At 44.2% G+C, this 23,324-nt stretch overlaps 1 protein-coding gene and 1 long non-coding RNA gene across 2 annotated transcripts in view; both read right to left on the reverse strand.

The window, feature by feature from the left end:
* LOC133572380 (ankyrin-3-like) overlaps positions 1-23,324 on the reverse strand; it is a 367,012-nt gene that overhangs the window by 308,593 nt on the left and 35,095 nt on the right. The window lies entirely within an intron of this gene.
* On the reverse strand, positions 7,763-12,233 carry LOC140679525 (uncharacterized). Its single transcript, XR_012050923.1, has 3 exons — positions 12,032-12,233; positions 10,300-10,383; positions 7,763-7,898 (listed from the first exon to the last, which is right to left on the reverse strand). It is a non-coding gene; the product is annotated as an uncharacterized lncRNA (long non-coding RNA).

Raw genomic sequence — 23,324 nt, forward strand, 5'->3', positions numbered from 1 at the left:
TAGGTAACGTTAGCCTACATGAAATTATTTGTCTGTTACAGAATGTGATAGTAACCTAGCTTTTTAGCATTAAGCTAATGTTACATGATTCGGCAATTGCTAATCAATAAATAGCTAGTTCTGTTTTAACGTCGACTTAATATTGTGGAGGGGGCTAAATTGTTATGGAAAATAATAATGTAATGTTAGCTAATTACAGTACTCCCACCTTACATTCCTCAGGGACATTTGTATTAGATCTTTTAAGCAGGTGTTTTTTGTTTACATTGTTATTGCCTTCTGGTTAGCTAATGTTTGCCCTGCAGGTAATAGTCACTTTTCCACCCCTTTATATATTAGGTATAGTTGTAAGTAAAAAAAAAGGTCAAAGACAAAGCTATTCGGTTTCTTGTGAGTATATACACTTCACTTGCCTAGGGCGCCAGATTGGTTAGGGCCGGGCCTGCGTACAATTGACCACTAAATGGTAACAACCGTATACGTTTTTCAACTTGTTTAAGTCGGGGTCAACGTTAATCAATTCATGGTACTGGCATGACCTAGCATAGCCTCCAATATCCCGCAGCTGCTTCTCCATTGGGAATGTGAAACATGACGGGCGAACTTGTGGAGACCCGCAAGAAATGATGACTTTTTTCGAGGTTCATCAGGTGAAGTTCTGGCAGGAGCATTGAGCTTGGAGCTACGCTACAATAAATTTTAGCACGTGCTAGCGATCCTGAATGAATGGTTCTGCCTCGGGGGGAAAACATAACGTGTACAAGCAAGGTCCACTGTAGAACTGTTTCACTAAGATGAACCTCTAATGGTTGGATAAATATATACTCCTATTTGTCCTTTCTGTCATCATGGATTTATTTGTGTTGATTTGGCATTGATTGATTAATTGATTGGAACGTCTGCATCCAATATATTTCAAATATACTGTAGTGGAAACATCTAACCATTCATTATTAATTCATAATTCATGGTTTTAATTTGAAATGTATAACTATATAAATTATGCAACAGTCATACAATGTTAATAAAATACAATTAAAATTAAAGCAGCATTGGTCGGGCCCGCATATTTGGCAGGTGCTAGTCCTAAGTGTCCCAATACTTTTGTCCAGTTTTAGTCCCAAGTGTCCCAATAATTTTGTCAAGTTGTAGTCCTAAGTGTCCCAATACTTTTGTTCAGTTTTCGTCATAAGTGTCCCAATACTTTTGTCTACTTTTAGTCCGAATTGTCCCAATACTTTTGTTTAGTGTACCTACCTTGTCTGCATTGTGTGGGCACGCTGGTGCGCCCTGCTTTTAAGCAGCCTTCTAGAAAAAAACAGCAGCATCAGTGCAGCGGCTCTTTGAAGGGTCATAAAATCAAAACCGGAGCCGGTATCAAAACTCTTTCGCTAACTATTAATTAGAAGGGTTCAATCTCTCTCCTGTGTTAGTTTGAAGCCGAAACGACAAACACGCTCATAGGAGATAATGTTTGAAGAAAGGTGACCGGTCTTTACAAAAATGTTGTGTTGAAGGGGGAATAGCAAACTTCCTGTAGATTTTTGCTGGGGATTGTCAATTTATGAAATGTAGGTCTAAATGAGACCTACATAGTGGTTTTTGTTTAATGTCTTTCCGACCTTCCCAGTGGGAGTTACAGGCAGTTTTGTCATTTTTTTTCTTCCCAGGAGCAGTTTTTTCTCCGTTTTATTCAAAAATTGCTCTAGAGCGCAATTTTGAGATTTTGGGTTAGGTTTTTTTATTAGATCTCAATTTTTGCCAGTCCTGATGTGTGCGTTCAGTTAGGTGAGTTTTGAAGCGTGTTAAGGGGGTCAAATTACAGCTCAAAGAGGCAAAAGTAACTGTTTTTAGTACTTTTTTGTCTTGAAGGGGGAATTGCCAACTTCCTGTTGATTTCTGCCCAATGATATACAATTATGAAAACTAGGTCTAAGTCAGACCTACATAGAGGTTTTTGTTTCATGTCTCTCCGATCTTTCTAGTGGGAGATATAGGCAGTCTAGTTTTTTTTTTTTCCTAGTGGGAGTCCTTATACAATGGGCCATGCGGGCCCTAATTATGTATTTTATTTTATTAGATTTAATGACATCAAAATATTTTTTTAAATCAGTACGTAAAAACTAAATATGCAATTCAATGTTTGCTAAAACCTGGAGTGCAATTAAAAAGTAAAAAAATAACGGTGGTAAAATGGTGGTATATAACCATGGTGTATAACCAACAGAGTGTAATTCCTGCTGTAGGAGCACTGGCATTCAGAGGAGAGGAGCTACACTCCCATATTTCGATGCCAGTTTTGGGCATTAATAACACAAAATGTGGTTTGATTGTCAAAGAAGTTTGGTAAAGTAATCTGTGATATTTATACCTGATTACATGTTCTACAAGGTAATGGTATTCACATCGCTATGAGATGCATTGGATAAGGTAGACAAAGAAACAGGAGAAAAAAGCCCCAAAAATGTATAGGTAGTGCACACAATAATACATTATAATAATACTAACAAACATAACAAATTCCAGTAGTATAATTTTAAAAATGTATTAAATTAAGATGCTTATGGTATATCATCATTACATTTTTTTTTTGTCCATAGTTTGATCGTGCAAGAATCCGCTTCAAATTGGAACGTTGTGCTGCGTCACTCCTTGTGGACGTGAAAAAAAATACACTTTCATCTGCCATGATTGTTTTCTCTCAGCACGTTTGTGAATTATTCAAGACATCACGTGAGCGAAGAGCGTTTGCAGCAACAACAATAAATCTGTACACACGTCTACTCATTCCCCGAGTGCTCACACGCACACACACGCACACACACACACACACACACACACACACACACACACACACACACACACACACACACACACACACACACACACACACACAACTATGTCATAAAAAGAAATAAATACCAATCCCACCTTAAAGCCATAATCAACCTTTTCCCCCCCAACAGCTGCAGCGGGCCTGCTTTTAAAGGCACACAACAATAATACCATAACAATAATACCATAACAATAATACCACAACAATAATACCACAACTATAATACCACAACAATAATACCACAACAATAATACCACAACTATAATACCACAACAATAACACCATAACTATAATGCCACAACAATAATACCATAACAATAATACCACAACTATAATGCCACAACAATAATACCATAACAATAATACCATAACAATAATACCACAACTATAATGCCACAACAATAATACCATAACAATAATACCATAACAATAATACCACAACTATAATGCCACAACAATAATACCATAACAATAATACCACAACAATAATACCATAACAATAATACCACAACAATAATACCACAACTATAATGCCACAACAATAATACCATAACAATAGTACCATAACAATAATACCACAACTATAATGCCACAACAATAATACCATAACAATAATACCACAACAATAATACCACAACTATAATACCATAACAATAATACCACAACTATAATGCCACAACAATAATACCATAACAATAATACCACAACAATAATACCACAACTATAATACCACAACAATAATACCACAACAATAATACCACAACTATAATACCACAACAATAATACCACAACAATAATACCACAACTATAATGCCACAACAATAATACCACAACAATAATACCACAACTATAATGCCACAACAATAATACCACAACAATAATACCACAACAATAATACTACAACAATAATACCACAACAATAATACCACAACAATAATACCACAACTATAATGCCACAACAATAATACCACAACAATAATACCACAACAATAATACCACAACAATAATACCACAACAATAATACCACAACTATAATGCCACAACAATAATACCACAACAATAATACCACAACTATAATGCCACAACAATAATACCACAACAATAATACCACAACAATAATACTACAACAATAATACCACAACAATAATACCATGGCACAAATCAGATTATTTCATAGAGGCTTGTAACCCCCGCGACCCCAAAAGGGACAAGCAGTAGAAAATGGATGGATACTTCTTGCAGACCGGCACAGAAAATACAAGTAAATAAGAATAAAATAGGACTATAGAGAGTAGCTGTTTATGGTAAATTACCTTCTTCAATGCAGCGATTGCCTCCATTAGCAGAACAACAATGTCATGATTCCATAGGAAAAAAATGATGTATTTGCACAAAATATTTGTTTAGTGAGCATTTATCTTTGGGATTGTGTTGGAGAGACTAAGGTGCATATTTGTTGTCTCTTCTGGGCATCCTTCTGTTACCATAGGGTTAGGGTGTCCAAAGTGCGGCCCGGGGGGCCATTTGTCAATCAATCAATGTTTACTTATAGTCCTAAATCACAAGTGTCTCAAAGGGCTGCACAAGTCACAACAACATCCTGGGCTCAGATCCCACATCAGGGCAAGGAAAAACTCAACCCAATGGGATGACAATGAGAAACCTTTTTACCTACACCCTGCCTCCCACTGTTTTTGACATTTACAAAGCAATTAGCTACCTGCTGCCACCTACTGATATGGAACAGAATTACACGGTTACTCTAACCCGAACCCTAACCCGAACCCTAGCCCTAGGGTTAGATACCTTTTTACCGGCACCATGCCTCCCACTGTTTCCGACATCTACAAACCAATTAGCTACCTGTTGCCACCTACTGATATGGAAGAGTATTACACGGTTACTCTAACCCTAACCTTAACCCCAACCCTAACCCTAACCCTAACCCTAGGGTTAGACACCTTTTTACCTACACACTGCCTCCCACTGTTTCCGACATCTACAAAGCAATTAGCTACCTGCTGCCACCTACTGATATGGAAGAGTATTACACGGTTACTCTAACCCTAACCTTAACCCTAACCCTAACCCTAACCCTAACCCTAACCCTAACCCTAGGTTAGATACCGTTTTACCTGCACCCTGCCTCTCATTGTTTCCGACATTTACAAAGCAATTAACTACCTGCTGCCACCTACTGATATGGAAGAGTATTACACGGTTACTCTAACCCTAACCTTAACCCTAACCCTAACCCTAACCCTAACCCTAGGTTAGATACCGTTTTACCTGCACCCTGCCTCTCATTGTTTCCGACATTTACAAAGCAATTAACTACCTGCTGCCACCTACTGATATGGAAGAGTATTACACGGTTATTCTAACCCCAACCCTAACCCTAACCCTGATCCTGACCATAACCCTAGGGTTAGACACCTTTTTACCTGCGCGCTGCCTCCCACTGTTTCCGACATTTCCAAAGCAATTAGCTACCTGCTGCCACCTACTGATATGGAAGAATATTACAGGGTTACTCTAACCCTAACCCTAACCCTAACCCTAACACTAACCCTAGGGTTAGACACCATTTTACCTGCACGCTGCCTCCCACTGTTTGCGACATCGACGAAGAAATTAGCTACCTGCTGCCACCTACTGATATGGAAGAATATTACACGGTTACTCTAACCCTAACCTTAACCCTAATCCTAACCCTAACCCTAGGGTTAGTCACCTTTTTACCTACACGCTGCCTCCCACTGTTTCCGACCACTACAAAGCAATTAGCTACCTGCTGCCACTTACTGATATGGAAGAATATTATACGGTTACTCTAACCATAACCCTAACCCTAACCCTAACCCCAAACCTAACCCTAAGGTTAGGGTTAGGGTTAGGGTTAGATACATTTTTACCTGCACCCTGCCTCCCACTGTTTCCGACATCGACAAAGCAATTACCTACCTGTTGCCACCTACTGATATGGAAGAATATTACACGGTTACCCTAACCCTAACCTTAACCCTAACCCTAACCCTAGGGTTAGACACCTTTTTACATACACGACATTTCCGACATCTACAAAGCAATTAGCTACCTGCTGCCACCTACTGATATGAAAGAGTATTACACGGTTACTCTAACCCTTACCCTAACCCTAACCCTAAGGTTAGACACCTTTTTACCTGCACCCTGCCTACCACTGTTTCCGACATCTACGAAGAAATGATCTACCTGCTGCCACTTACTGATATGGAAGTGTATTACACGGTTATTCTAACCCTAACCTTAACCTTAACCCTAATCCTAACCCCAAACCTAACCCTAGGGTTAGGGTTAGGGTTAGGGTTAGATACATTTTTACCTGCACCCTGCCTCCCACTGTTTCAGACATTTACAAAGCAATTAGCTGCCTGTTGCCATCTACTGATATGGAAAAATATTACAAAGCTACTCTAACCCTAACCCTAAACCTAACCCTAACCCTAGGGTTAGACACCGTTTTCCCTGCACGCTGCCTCCCACTGTTTCCGACATTTACAAAGTAATTAGCTACCTGCTGCCACCTACTGATATGGAAGAATATTACAGGGTTACTCTAACCCTAACTCTAACCCTAACCCTAACCCTAACCCTAACCCTAACCCTAGGGTTAGACACCTTTTTACCTGCACCCTGCCTCCCACTGTTTCCGACATTTAGAAAGCAATTAGCTATCTGCTGCCACCTACTGATATGGAAGAATATTACACTGTTACTCTAACCCTAACCTTAACCCTAACCCTAACCCCAAACCTAACCCTAGGGTTAGGGTTAGATACATTTTTACCTGCACGTTGCCTCCCATTGTTTCCGACATCTACAAAGCAATTAGCTACCTGTTGCCACCTACTGATATGGAAGAATATTACACGGTTACTCTAACCCTAACCCTAACCCTAGGGTTAGACACCTTTTTACCTGCACGCTGCCTCCCACTCTTTCCGACATCCACAAAGCAATTAGCTAACTGCTGCCACCTACTGATATGGAAGAGTATTACACAATTACTCTGATCCTAACCCTAACCCTAACCCTAGGGTTAGATACCTTTTTACCTGCACCCTGCCTCCCACTGTTTCCGACATCTACAAAGCAATTAGCCACCTGCTGCCACCTACTGATATGGAAGTGTATTACACGATTACTCTAACCCTAACCCTAACCCTAACCCTAACCCCAAACCTAACCCTAGGGCTAGGGTTAGGGTTAGCTACATTTTTACCTGCACCCTGCCTCCTACTGTTTCCGACATCTATAAAGCAATTAGCTACCTGTTGCCAGCTACTGATATGGAAGAATATTACACGGTTACACTAACCCTAACCCTAACCCTAACCCTAACCCTAGGGTTAGACACCTTTTTACCTGCACACTCCCTCCCACTGTTTCCGACATCTACAAAGCAATTAGCTACCTACTGCCACCTACTGATATGGAAGAGTATTACACAATTACTCTAACCCTAACCCTAACCCTAACCCTAGGGTTAGACACCTTTTTACCTGCACCCTGCCTCCCACTGTTTCAGACATTTACAAAGCAATTAGCTGCCTGTTGCCAACTACTGATATGGAAAAATATTACAGGGCTACTCTAACCCTAACCCCAACCCTAACCCTAGGGTTAGACACCTTTTTACCTGCACCCTGCCTCCCACTGTTTCCGACATTTACAAAGCAATTAGCTATCTGCTGCCACCTACTGATATGGAAGAATATTACACTGTTACTCTGACCCTAACCCTAACCCTAGCGCTAACCCTAACCCTAGGTTAGATACCTTTTTACTTGCACCCTGCCTCCCACTGTTTCCGACATTTACAAAGCAATTAGCTACCTGCTGCCACCTACTGATATGTAAGAATATTACAGGGTTACTCTAACCCTAACCCTAACCCTAGGGTTAGACACCTTTTTACCTGCACCCTGCCTCCCACTGTTTCCGACAACGACAAAGCAATTAGCTACCTGTTGCCAGCTACTGATATGGAAGAATATTACACGGTTACTCTAACCCTAACCTTAACCCTAACCCTAACCCCAAACCTAACCCTAGGGTTAGGGTTAGATACATTTTTACCTGCACCTTGCCTCCCATTGTTTCCGACATCTACAAAGCAATTAGCTACCTGTTGCCACCTACTGATATGGAATAATATTACACGGTTACTCTAACCCTAACCCTAACCCTAGGGTTAGACACCTTTTTACCTGCACACTGCCTCCCACTCTTTCCGACATCCACAAAGCAATTAGCTAACTGCTGCCACCTACTGATATGGAATAATATTACACGGTTACTCTAACCCTAACCCTAACCCTAGGGTTAGACACCTTTTTACCTGCACACTGCCTCCCACTCTTTCCGACATCCACAAAGCAATTAGCTACCTGTTGCCACCTACTGATATGGAATAATATTACACGGTTACTCTAACCCTAACCCTAACCCTAGGGTTAGACACCTTTTTACCTGCACACTGCCTCCCACTCTTTCCGACATCCACAAAGCAATTAGCTAACTGCTGCCACCTACTGATATGGAAGAGTATTACACAATTACTCTGATCCTAACCCTAACCCTAACCCTAGGGTTAGATACCTTTTTACCTGCAACCTGCCTCCCACTGTTTCCGACATCTACAAAGCAATTAGCCACCTGCTGCCACCTACTGATATGGAAGTGTATTACACGATTACTCTAACCCTAACCCTAACCCTAACCCTAACCCTAACCCCAAACCTAACCCTAGGGCTAGGGTTAGGGTTAGCTACATTTTTACCTGCACCCTGCCTCCTACTGTTTCCGACATCTATAAAGCAATTAGCTACCTGTTGCCACCTACTGATATGGAAGAATATTACACGGTTACTCTAACCCTAACCCTAACCCTAACCCTAGGGTTAGACACCTTTTTACCTGCACACTCCCTCCTACTGTTTCCGAAATCTACAAAGCAATTAGCTACCTGCTGCCACCTACTGATATGGAAGAGTATTACACAATTACTCTAACCCTAACCCTAACCCTAACCCCAAACCTAAGCCTAGGGCTAGGGTTAGATACCTTTTTACCTGCACCCTGCCTCCTACTGTTTCCGACATCTATAAAGCAATTAGCTGCCTGTTGCCACCTACTGATATGGAAGAATATTACAGGGTTACCCTAACCCTAACCCTAGCCCTAACCCTAACCCTAACCCTAGGGTTAGACACCTTTTTACCTACACCCTGCCTCCCACTGTTTCCGACATCTACAAAGCAATTAGCTGAATGCTGCCACCTACTGATATGGAAGTGTATTACACGGTCATTCTAACCCTAACCTTAACCTTAACCCTAACCCTAACCCCAAACCTAACCCTAGGGTTAGGGTTAGGGTTAGATACATTTTTACCTGCACACTGCCTCCCACTGTTTCAGACATTTACAAAGCAATTAGCTACCTGCTGCCACCTACTGATATGAAAGAGTATTACACGGTTACTCTAACCCTTACCCTAACCCTAACCCTAGGGTTAGACACCTTTTTACCTGCACACTGCCTCCCACTGTTTCCGACATCTACAAAGCAATTAGCTACCTGCTGCCACCTACTGATATGGAAGTGTATTACACGGTTATTATAACCCTAACCTTAACCCTAACCCTAGGGTTAGACACCTTTTTACCTGCACACTGCCTCCCACTGTTTCCGACATCTACAAAGCAATTAGCTATCTGCTGCCACCTACTGATATGGAAGAATATTACACTGTTACTTTAACCCGAACCCTAACCCTAACCCTAACCCTAGCGCTAACCCTAACCCTAGGTTAGATACCTTTTTACCTGCACCCTGCCTCACACTGTTTCCGACATCGACAAAGCAATTAGCTACCTGCTGCCACCTACTGATATGGAAGAGTATTACACAATTACTCTAACCCTAACCCTAACCCTAACCCCAAACCTAAGCCTAGGGCTAGGGTTAGATACCTTTTTACCTGCACCCTGCCTCCTACTGTTTCCGACATCTATAAAGCAATTAGCTGCCTGTTGCCACCTACTGATATGGAAAAATATTACAGGGTTACTCTAACCCTAACCCTAGCCCTAACCCTAACCCTAACCCTAGGGTTAGACACCTTTTTACCTACACCCTGCCTCCCACTGTTTCCGACATCTACAAAGCAATTAGCTAAATGCTGCCACCTACTGATATGGAAGTGTATTACACGGTCATTCTAACCCTAACCTTAACCTTAACCCTAACCCTAACCCCAAACCTAACCCTAGGGTTAGGGTTAGGGTTAGATACATTTTTACCTGCACACTGCCTCCCACTGTTTCAGACATTTACAAAGCAATTAGCTACCTGTTGCCACCTACTGATATGGAAGAATATTACACAGTTACTCTAACCCTAACCTTAACCCTAACCATAACCCTAACCCTAGGGTTAGACACCTTTTTACCTACACGCTGCCTCCCACTGTTTCCGACATCTACAAAGCAATTAGCTACCTGCTGCCACCTACGGATATGAAAGAGTATTACACGGTTACTCTAACCCTTACCCTAACCCTAACCCTAGGGTTAGACACTTTTTTACCTGCACACTGCCTCCCACTGTTTCCGACATCTACAAAGCAATTAGCTACCTGCTGCCACCTACTGATATGGAAGAGTATTACACGGTTACTCTAACCCTAACCTTAACCCTAACCCAAACCCTAACCCTAACCCTAGGTTAGATACCTTTTTACCTGCACCCTGCCTCTCATTGTTTCCGACATTTACAAAGCAATTAACTACCTGCTGCCACCTACTGATATGGAAGAGTATTACACGGTTATTCTAACCCCAACCCTAACCCTAACCCTGACCCTGACCCTAACCCTAGGGTTAGACACCTTTTTACCTGCACGCTGCCTCCCACTGTTTCCGACATTTCCAAAGCAATTAGCTACCTGCTGCCACCTACTGATATGGAAGAATATTACAGGGTTACTCTAACCCTAACCTTAACCCTAATCCTAACCCTAACCCTAGGGTTAGTCACCTTTTTACCTACACGCTGCCTCCCACTGTTTCCGACCACTACAAAGCAATTAGCTACCTGCTGCCACCTACTGATATGGAAGAGTATTACACGGTTAATCTAACCCTTACCCTAACCCTAACCCTAAGCCTAGGGTTAGACACCTTTTTACCTGCACCCTGCCTCCCACTGTTTCCGACATCTACAAAGCAACTAGCTACCTGCTGCCAACTACTGATATGGAAGTAAATTACACGGTTATTCTAACCCCAACCATAACCCTAACCCTAAACCTGACCCTAACCCTAGGGTTAGACACCTTTTTACCTGCACGCTGCCTCCCACTGTTTCCGACATTTACAAAGCAAATAGCTGCCTGTTGCCACCTAATGACATGGAAAATATTACAGGGTTACTCTAACCCTAACCCTAACCCTAACCCTAACCCTAGGGTTAGACACCTTCTTACCTGCACCCTGCCTCCCACTGTTTCAGACATCTACAAAGCAATTAGCTACCTGCTGCCACCTACTGATATGGAAGAATATTACACGGTTACTCTAACCATAACCCTAACCCTAACCCTAACCCCAAACCTAACCCTAGGGTTAGGGTTAGATACATTTTTACCTGCACACTGCCTCCCACTGTTTCCGACATCTACAAAGCAATTAGCTACCTGCTGCCACTTACTGATATGGAAGAATATTATACGGTTACTCTAACCATAACCCTAACCCTAACCCTAACCCCAAACCTAACCCTAAGGTTAGGGTTAGGGTTAGATACATTTTTACCTGCACCCTGCCTCCCACTGTTTCCGACATCGACAAAGCAATTACCTACCTGTTGCCACCTACTGATATGGAAGAATATTACACGGTTACCCTAACCCTAACCTTAACCCTAACCCTAACCCTAGGGTTAGACACCTTTTTACATACACGCTGCCTCCCACTGTTTCCGACATCTACAAAGCAATTAGCTACCTGCTGCCACCTACTGATATGAAAGAGTATTACACGGTTACTCTAACCCTTACCCAACCCTAACCCTAACCCTAGGGTTAGACACCTTTTTACCTGCACCCTGCCTACCACTGTTTCCGACATCTACGAAGAAATGATCTACCTGCTGCCACTTACTGATATGGAAGTGTATTACACGGTTATTCTAACCCTAACCTTAACCTTAACCCTAATCCTAACCCCAAACCTAACCCTAGGGTTAGGGTTAGATACATTTTTACCTGCACCCTGCCTCCCACTGTTTCAGACATTTACAAAGCAATTAGCTGCCTGTTGCCATCTACTGATATGGAAAAATATTACAAAGCTACTCTAACCCTAACCCTAAACCTAACCCTAACCCTAGGGTTAGACACCGTTTTCCCTGCACGCTGCCTCCCACTGTTTCCGACATTTACAAAGTAATTAGCTACCTGCTGCCACCTACTGATATGGAAGAATATTACAGGGTTACTCTAACCCTAACTCTAACCCTAACCCTAACCCTAACCCTAACCCTAACCCTAGGGTTAGACACCTTTTTACCTGCACCCTGCCTCCCACTGTTTCCGACATTTAGAAAGCAATTAGCTATCTGCTGCCACCTACTGATATGGAAGAATATTACACTGTTACTCCAACCCTAACCCTAACCCTAACTCTAACCCTAGCGCTAACCCTAACCCTAGGTTAGATAAATTTTTACCTGCACCCTGCCTCCCACTGTTTCCGACATCGACAAAGCAATTAGCTACCTGTTGCCAACTACTGATATGGAAGAATATTACACAGTTACTCTAACCCTAACCTTAACCCTAACCCTAACCCTAACCATAGGGTTAGACACCTTTTTACCTACATGCTGCCTCCCACTGTTTCCGACTTCTACAAAGCAATTAGCTACCTGCTGCCACCTACTGATATGGAAGTGTATTACACGGTTAATCTAACCCTAACCTTAACCCTAACCCTAACCCTAACCCTAACCCTAGGGTTAGACACCTTTTTACCTCCACCCTGCCTCCCAATGTTTCCGACATCTACAAAGCAATTAGCTACCTGCTGCCACCTACTGATATGGAAGAATATTACACGGTTACTCTAACCATAACCCTAACCCTAACCCCAAACCTAACCCTACGGTTAGGGTTAGATACATTTTTACCTGCAACCTGCCTCCCACTGTTTCCGACATCGACAAAGCAATTAGCTACCTGTTGCCAGCTACTGATATGGAAGAATATTACACGGTTACCTAACCCCAACCCTAACCCTAACCCTAGGGTTAGACACCTTTTTACCTGCACACTGCCTCCCACTGTTTCCGACATCTACAAAGCAATTAGCTACCTGCTGCCACCTACTGATATGGAAGTGTATTACACGGTTATTTTAACCCTAACCTTAACCTTAACCCTAACCCCAAACCTAACCCTAGGGTTAGGGTTAGGGTTAGATACATTTTTACCTGCACCCTGCCTCCCACTGTTTCAGGCATTTACAAAGCAGTTAGCTGCCTGTTGCCATCTACTGATATGGAAAAATATTACAAGGCTACTCTAACCCTAACCCTAACCCTAACCCTAACCCTAGGGCTAGACACCTTTTTACCTGCACGCTGCCTCCCACTGTTTCCGACATTTACAAAGCAATTAGCTATCTGCTGCCACCTACTGATATGGAAGAATATTACACTGTTACTCTAACCCTAACCCTAACCCTAACCCTAGCGCTAACCCTAACCCTAGGTTAGACACCTTTTTACCTGCACCCTGCCTCCCACTGTTTCCGACATTTACAAAGCAATTAGCTATCTGCTGCCACCTACTGACATGGAAAAAATATTACACTGTTACCCTAACCCTAACCCTAACCTTAACCCTAACCCTAACCCTAACCCCAAACCTAACCTTAGGGTTAGGGTTAGGGTTAGGGTTAGATACATTTTTACCTACACCCTGCCTCCCACTGTTTCAGACATTTACAAAGCAATTAGCTGCCTGTTGCCACCTACTGACATGGAAAAATATTACACTGTTACCCTAACCCTAACCCTAACCCTAACCCTAGGGTTAGACACCTTTTTACCTGCACCCTGCCTCCCACTGTTTCAGACATTTACAAAGCAATTAGCTGCCTGTTGCCACCTACTGACATGGAAAAATATTACACTGTTACCCTAACCCTAACCCTAACCCTAACAATAACACTGACCCTAACCCTAGGGTTAGACACCTTTTTACCTGCACCCTGCCTCCCACTGTTTCCGACATTTACAAAGCAATTAGCTACCTGCTGCCACCTACTGATATGGAAAAATATTACAGGGTTACTCTAACCCTAACCTTAACACTAACCCGAACCATAGGGTGAGACACCTTTTTACCTGCACACTGCCTCCCACTGTTTCAGACATTTACAAAGCAATTAGCTGCCTGTTGCCAACTACTGATATGGAAAAATATTACAGGGCTACTCTAACCCTAACCGCAACCCTAACCCTAGGGTTAGACACCTTTTTACCTGCACCCTGCCTCCCACTGTTTCCAACATTTACAAAGCAATTAGCTATCTGCTGCCACCTACTTATATGGAAGAATATTACACTGTTACTCTGACCCTAACCCTAACCCTAACCCTAACCCTAACCCTAGCGCTAACCCTAACCCTAGGTTAGATACCTTTTTACTTGCACCCTGCCTCACACTGTTTCCGACAACGACAAAGCAATTAGCTACCTGTTGCCAGCTACTGATATGTAAGAATATTACACGGTTACTCTAACCCTAACCTTAACCCTAACCCTAACCCCAAACCTAACCCTAGGGTTAGGGTTAGATACATTTTTACCTGCACCTTGCCTCCCATTGTTTCCGACATCTACAAAGCAATTAGCTACCTGCTGCCACCTACTGATATGGAAGAGTATTACACAATTACTCTGATCCTAACCCTAACCCTAACCCTAGGGTTAGATAACTTTTTACCTTCACCCTGCCTCCCACTGTTTCCGACATCTACAAAGCAATTAGCCACCTGCTGCCACCTACTGATATGGAAGTGTATTACACGATTACTCTAACCCTAACCCTAACCCTAACCCTAACCCCAAACCTAACCCTAGGGCTAGGGTTAGGGTTAGCTACATTTTTACCTGCACCCTGCCTCCTACTGTTTCCGACATCTATAAAGCAATTAGCTACCTGTTGCCACCTACTGATATGGAAGAATATTACACGGTTACTCTAACCCTAACCCTAACCCTAACCCTAGGGTTAGACACCTTTTTACCTGCACACTCCCTCCTACTGTTTCCGACATCTACAAAGCAATTAGCTACCTGCTGCCACCTACTGATATGGAAGAGTATTACACAATTACTCTAACCCTAACCCTAACCCTAACCCCAAACCTAAGCCTAGGGCTAGGGTTAGATACCTTTTTACCTGCACCCTGCCTCCTACAGTTTCCGACATCTATAAAGCAATTAGCTGCCTGTTGCCACCTACTGATATGGAAAAATATTACAGGGTTACTCTAACCCTAACCCTAGCCCTAACCCTAACCCTAACCCTAGGGTTAGACACCTTTTTACCTACACCCTGCCTCCCACTGTTTCCGACATCTACAAAGCAATTAGCTAAATGCTGCCACCTACTGATATGGAAGTGTATTACACGGTCATTCTAACCCTAACCTTAACCTTAACCCTAACCCTAACCCCAAACCTAACCCTAGGGTTAGGGTTAGGGTTAGGGTTAGATACATTTTTACCTGCACACTGCCTCCCACTGTTTCAGACATTTACAAAGCAATTAGCTACCTGTTGCCACCTACTGATATGGAAGAATATTACACAGTTACTCTAACCCTAACCTTAACCCTAACCATAACCCTAACCCTAGGGTTAGACACCTTTTTACCTACACGCTGCCTCCCACTGTTTCCGACATCTACAAAGCAATTAGCTACCTGCTGCCACCTACTGATATGAAAGAGTATTACACGGTTACTCTAACCCTTACCCTAACCCTAACCCTAGGGTTAGACACCTTTTTACCTGCACACTGCCTCCCACTGTTTCTGACATCTACAAAGCAATTAGCTATCTGCTGCCACCTACTGATATGGAAGAATATTACACTGTTACTTTAACCCGAACCCTAACCCTAACCCTAACCCTAACCCTAACCCTAGCGCTAACCCTAACCCTAGGTTAGATACCTTTTTACCTGCACCCTGCCTCACACTGTTTCCGACATCGACAAAGCAATTAGCTACCTGCTGCCACCTACTGATATGGAAGAGTATTACACAATTACTCTAACCCTAACCCTAACCCTAACCCCAAACCTAAGCCTAGGGCTAGGGTTAGATACCTTTTTACCTGCACCCTGCCTCCTACTGTTTCCGACATCTATAAAGCAATTAGCTGCCTGTTGCCACCTACTGATATGGAAAAATATTACAGGGTTACTCTAACCCTAACCCTAACCCTAACCCCAAACCTAACCCTAGGGCTAGGGTTAGGGTTAGCTACATTTTTACCTGCACCCTGCCTCCTACTGTTTCCGACATCTATAAAGCAATTAGCTGCCTGTTGCCACCTACTGATATGGAAAAATATTACAGGGTTACTCTAACCCTAACCCTAGCCCTAACCCTAACCCTAACCCTAGGGTTAGACACCTTTTTACCTACACCCTGCCTCCCACTGTTTCCGACATCTACAAAGCAATTAGCTAAATGCTGCCACCTACTGATATGGAAGAATATTACACAGTTACTCTAACCCTAACCTTAACCCTAACCATAACCCTAACCCTAGGGTTAGACACCTTTTTACCTACACGCTGCCTCCCACTGTTTCCGACATCTACAAAGCAATTAGCTACCTGCTGCCACCTACGGATATGAAAGAGTATTACACGGTTACTCTAACCCTTACCCTAACCCTAACCCTAGGGTTAGACACTTTTTTACCTGCACACTGCCTCCCACTGTTTCCGACATCTACAAAGCAATTAGCTACCTGCTGCCACCTACTGATATGGAAGTGTATTACACGGTTATTCTAACCCTAACCTTAACCTTAACCCTAACCCTAGGGTTAGACACCTTTTTACCTGCACACTGCCTCCCACTGTTTCCGACATCCACAAAGCAATTAGCTATCTGCTGCCACCTACTGATATGGAAGAATATTACACTGTTACTTTAACCCGAACCCTAACCCTAACCCTAACCCTAACCCTAGCGCTAACCCTAACCCTAGGTTAGATACCTTTTTACCTGCACCCTGCCTCACACTGTTTCCGACATCTACAAAGCAATTAGCTACCTGTTGCCAGCTACTGATATGGAAGAATATTACACGGTTACTCTAACCCTAACCCTAACCCTAGGGTTAGACACCTTTTTACCTGCACGCTGCCTCCCACTCTTTCCAACATCCACAAAGCAATTAGCTAACTGCTGCCACCTACTGATATGGAAGAGTATTACACAATTACTCTGATCCTAACCCTAACCCTAACCCTAGGGTTAGACACCTTTTTACCTCCAACCTGCCTCCCACTGTTTCCGACATCTACAAAGCAAATAGCCACCTGCTGCCACCTACTGATATGGAAGTGTATTACACGATTACTCTAACCCTAACCCTAACCCTAACCCTAACCCCAAACCTAACCCTAGGGCTAGGGTTAGGGTTAGATACATTTTTACCTGCACCCTGCCTCCTACTGTTTCCGACATCTATAAAGCAATTAGCTACCTGTTGCCACCTACTGATATGGAAGAACATTACACGGTTACTCTAACCCTAACCCTAACCCTAACCCTAACCCTAGGGTTAGACACCTTTTTACCTGCACGCTGCCTCCCACTGTTTCCGACATCTACAAAGCAATTAGCTACCTGCTGCCACCTACTGATATGGAAGAGTATTACACAATTACTCTAACCCTAACCCTAACCCTAACCCTAGGGTTAGACACCTTTTTACCTGCACCCTGCCTCCCACTGTTTCCGACATCTACAAAGCAATTAGCTACCTGCTGCCACCTACTGACATGGAAGAGTATTACACGGTTACTCTGCCGAGCTCTAGACGGCACCGACACTCAACAACAACACATCATTTGCAGACTATAATTACTAGTTTGCAAAAAATATTAGGTGGAATTAGATCATCCGCGGCACAGTGGTTGAAAAACACTGATCTATAACACAAAGCTGAGATGGAGAAGTGTTTTTCAAATGTTAGCATATGTTCACCTACATTGTTTTGCTTTTGAGTATTTTTTATATACAAAATGTATAAAAGTGGCCCTTGTAACCTTCTATTTTTCTCTACGTGGCCCTCGCTGGAAAATGTTTGGACATAGGGGGTTTGCACACACCCCTGACACCCCCTTCCTCCTCCAATGTTTGGACATAGGGGGTTTGCACACACCCCTAACACCCCCTTCCTCCTCCATCCTCCCCCAGCATGCATGAGCACTAAAACTGAAGAGGGGTGACTACCAACACAACCTGCAGCAGGGGGCCCACGGGGGCTTCAACCCCCCACATTAAGAGGCTTTTTCTGGGTGTAAAAGTAAGAGGCTGGCCTGGATGGCGGCTCTAAAAAGCTGAGAGTGACAGTTTCAAATAACTATTTATTTAGGGGGTAAATACATTTGGGTCCATTCTAGTTATCTGTGCATGTGACATCAGACCGGCAGGTGGTTAAGTGTAGGACTGGGGAAGACGGGTGGGGGGAAAAAAAAAAAGTAATTATCAAGCCGAGCAGGCGTGAATCCCAGGGGTCACACCGACCCAGTGTGAGTGTGTTTATTTCTGGGTGTATGTGGCGCATCTGCCATTTATGCAGAAACATACATGAAAACACTCTAAAAAGGGTGAATCAAATTAAAAAAGGCATACAAAATAAATGTCTTTAATTTATATAGAATAATAGAAAAAAATATTTCTGATTGGTTGGTCGGAAGAACTTTGAACATGTCACGAGGGAGGTGCTGGACATTGAGTCCGAATGGACCATGTTCCGCGCCTCTATTGTCGAGGCGGCTGATTGGAGCTGTGGCCGCAAGGTAGTTGGTGCTTGTCGTGGCGGTAATCCTAGAACCCGTTGGTGGACACCGGCGGTGAGGGATGCCGTCAAGCTGAAGAAGGAGTCCTATCGGGTTCTTTTGGCTCATAGGACTCCTGAGGCAGCGGACAAGTACCGACAGGCCAAGCGGTGTGCGGCTTCAGCGGTCGCAGAGGCAAAAACTCGGACATGGGAGGAGTTCGGTGAGGCCATGGAAAACGACTTCCGGACGGCTTCGAAGCAATTCTGGTCCACCATCCGCCGCCTCAGGAAGGGGAAGCAGTGCACTATCAACACCGTGTATGGTGAGGATGGTGTTCTGCTGACCTCGACTGCGGATGTTGTGGATCGGTGGAGGGAATACTTCGAAGACCTCCTCAATCCCACCAACACATCTTCCTATGAGGAAGCAGTGCCTGGGGAGTCTGTGGTGGGCTCTCCTATTTCTGGGGCTGAGGTTGCTGAGGTAGTTAAAAAGCTCCTCGGTGGCAAGGCCCCGGGGGTGGATGAGATTCGCCCGGAGTTCCTTAAGGCACTGGATGCTGTGGGGCTGTCTTGGTTGACAAGACTCTGCAGCATCGCGTGGACATCGGGGGCGGTACCTCTGGATTGGCAGACCGGGGTGGTGGTTCCTCTCTTTAAGAAGGGGAACCGGAGGGTGTGTTCTAACTATCGTGGGATCACACTCCTCAGCCTTCCCGGTAAGGTCTATTCAGGTGTACTGGAGAGGAGGCTACGCCGGATAGTCCAACCTCGGATTCAGGAGGAACAGTGTGGTTTTCGTCCTGGTCGTGGAACTGTTGACCAGCTCTATACTCTCGGCAGGGTCCTTGAGGGTGCATGGGAGTTTGCCCAACCAGTCTACATGTGTTTTGTGGACTTGGAGAAGGCATTCGACCGTGTCCCTCGGGAAGTCCTGTGGGGAGTGCTCAGAGAGTACGGGGTATCGGACTGTCTGATTGTGGCAGTCCGCTCCCTGTATGATCAGTGCCAGAGCTTGGTCCGCATTGCCGGTAGTAGGTCGGACACGTTTCCAGTGAGGGTTGGACTCCGCCAAGGCTGCCCTTTGTCACCGATTCTGTTCATAACTTTTATGGACAGAATTTCTAGGCGCAGTCAAGGCGTTGAGGGGATCTGGTTTGGTGGCTGCAGGATTAGGTCTCTGCTTTTTGCAGATGATGTGGTCCTGATGGCTTCATCTGGCCAGGATCTTCAGCTCTCACTGGATCGGTTCGCAGCTGAGTGTGAAGCGACTGGGATGAGAATCAGCACCTCCAAGTCCGAGTCCATGGTTCTCGCCCGGAAAAGGGTGGAGTGCCATCTCCGGGTTGGGGAGGAGATCTTGCCCCAAGTGGAGGAGTTCAAGTACCTCGGAGTCTTGTTCACGAGTGGGGGAAGAGTGGATCGTGAGATCGACAGGCGGATCGGTGCGGCGTCTTCAGTAATGCGGACGCTGTATCGATCCGTTGTGGTGAAGAAGGAGCTGAGCCGGAAGGCAAAGCTCTCGATTTACCGGTCGATCTACGTTCCCATCCTCACCTATGGTCATGAGCTTTGGGTTATGACCGAAAGGACAAGATCACGGGTACAAGCGGCCGAAATGAGTTTCCTCCGCCGGGTGGCGGGGCTCTCCCTTAGAGATAGGGTGAGAAGCTCTGCCATCCGGGAGGAGCTCAAAGTAAAGCCGCTGCTCCTCCACATGGAGAGGAGCCAGATGAGGTGGTTCGGGCATCTGGTCAGGATGCCACCCGAACGCCTCCCTAGGGAGGTGTTTAGGGCACGTCCCACCGGTAGGAGGCCGCGGGGAAGACCCAGGACACGTTGGGAAGACTATGTCTCCCGGCTGGCCTGGGAACGCCTCGGGATCCCCCGGGAGGAGCTGGACGAAGTGGCTGGGGAGAGGGAAGTCTGGGCTTCCCTGCTTAGGCTGCTGCCCCCGCGACCCGACCTCGGATAAGCGGAAGAAGATGGATGGATGGATGGATGATTGGTTTAAATTGTGTGAAAGGGTGAACAACTTTTGTCAAAACATGCACTTCTACTGCCTTGACAGTTGGTGGCGCTGTTGTTGAACCCCAAAGTTTGATTGACAAGTCCTCACACAACTTGCCCCGGTGATGTGGCATAAACCAGGTTGTCAAACTTTTTTCCACCAAGTAGCACCTCAGTAAAAGACTTTAAGGACCACCAGGATGAACAATGTTCAAATGCAGTAGCGTAGTAGGTCTAAGTACCCATTAAAAACAAGAAAGAGGATTTATTTAACAAATATATTGAATAATTTTGGCCACTGCAACATTGCACACAGTTTGAACAGTAACACTGTGATTTTTTGGTCAGTCTGTGGAACGCTCTCCCTGACCACCTGAGGGCACCACAGACTGTGGATGATTTTATAAAAGGCTTTAAAAACCCTTCTTTTTAAAAAAGCCTTTTTTTTTTTCTTTTTTAGATATATGCATACTAGTTCTAGCTATTTGGCTGTTCTATTTGTTATTTTTATTTATTTTTTTATTATCTTTTTATTTTTTTAATACACTGTCGCACTTTGAGGTTGTTTACTCAATGTACAGTGCGTTTTACAAATAAAATCTATGATTATTATCATTATTATTATTTTTCTGTCAAAACGGAGGAAGATAAAGTTTGAACAGTAACACCGAGATTCTTTGGCGTACCACTAGATGAAGCACTCCATCTAGTGGTACGCCAAGGAATCACTAGATGACAACAACAACAACACATCATTTGCATCATTTGGCGTACCACTAGATGGAGCACTCCATCTAGTGGCACCGCTCCCAGTCTGTGGGACGCTCTCCCTGACCACCTGAGGGCACCACAGACTGTGGATGATTTGATAAAAGGCTTAAAAACCCTTCTTTTTTTAAAAAAAGCCTTTTTGTTTTTTTTAGATACATGCATACTAGTTCTAGCTATTTGGCTATTCTATTTGTTATTTTTATTTATCTTTTTATTATTTTTTTATTTTTTTAATCCACTGTAGCACTTTGAGGTTGTTTACTCAATGTATAGTGCTTTTTACAAATAAAATCTATTATTATTATAATTATTATTATTTTTCTGTCAAAACGGAGGAAGATAAGGTTTGAACAGTAACACCGAGATTCTTTGGCGTACCACTAGATGGAGCTCTCCATCTATAGGTCAATAATTCATAATAACATTGATTTTGATTCAATATTATGTTTTGAGCAATGACAGTTTGAAAGAAAAAAAAACAGCTTTGTTTTATTAGTCAACATTGCAACTTTTTCTAAATGACATTTAACCTTTAAGCTTTTTTTATTTCACTTTTGTTATGTTTTTGTTTATTTGAATAGTATTTTTAGAATGTGCCGTGGGCCTTTAAAACATTAGCTGTGGGCCGCAAATGGCCTCCGGGGCACACTTTTGACACCCCTGCTATAGATAATAAAACATTAAATGTGATAAATCTATGGATAAAAAGCAGAGCCTGGCGACGCATGCGCGTTTATCATAACTCTCTCTCTCTCTCTCTGTCTCTGCCCCTTCCTCACCAATGCTGCTGTTTGTTTTGTTTTTAACCCCTTCTAGAGATGCGCGGTTTGCGGACACAACCGCGGAGTCCGCGGATTATCCGCGGGTCGGGCGGTTGAAATATAAGAAAATTAGATTTTATCTGCGGGTCGGGTCGGGCGGTTGAAATTAAAAAAAATTAGATTTTAAATAGATTCAGGCGGGTGGCAGTTAAACCAATTGGTAAATATATATACATAGTTAAATGTTGTTACCCACATACGAAAAACGAGCAGGCACCTGCAGCATATGCCACAACAGAAGAAGAAAAAAAAAATAGATGGACACTTTTACGGAGCGGAGAAGGGACGCCTCGCCGGGGTCCGGGACCGAGGCCCCTTCCCCCGAGAGGGCCCTACCGGGAGCCGTAGCTGAGGTGATCCGCGAGAAGGGCCCGACGCACGTCCAGGGTCACCACCGTGCCCACCGCACCGACACCCCGCCTCGTCCGCCTTCGCCGCGGCCGGCGTCACGCGCATCAGGTAAGCAGCTTACCTGCCCGCCACCCCCGTGGCCGGGGGCTCCTAACAGGGGTCACTCCGCGCGCGCCGCCCTCGCAGCTTACCTGCCCGCCACCCCCGTTGCCGGGGGCTCGTAACAGGGGTCACTCCGCGCGCAGTGCGCTCACGAAAGGGGTGGGGCTCACCCTGGTGAGCCGAGTGGGCCACTTTTGGTAAGCAGAACTGGCGCTGCGGGATGAACCGAACGCCGGGTTAAGGCGCCCGATGCCAACGCTCATCAGACCCCAGGTGTTGGTTGA

Source organism: Nerophis lumbriciformis, linkage group LG02, assembly GCF_033978685.3.
Source record: "Nerophis lumbriciformis linkage group LG02, RoL_Nlum_v2.1, whole genome shotgun sequence".
Lineage (NCBI taxonomy): Eukaryota > Metazoa > Chordata > Actinopteri > Syngnathiformes > Syngnathidae > Nerophis > Nerophis lumbriciformis.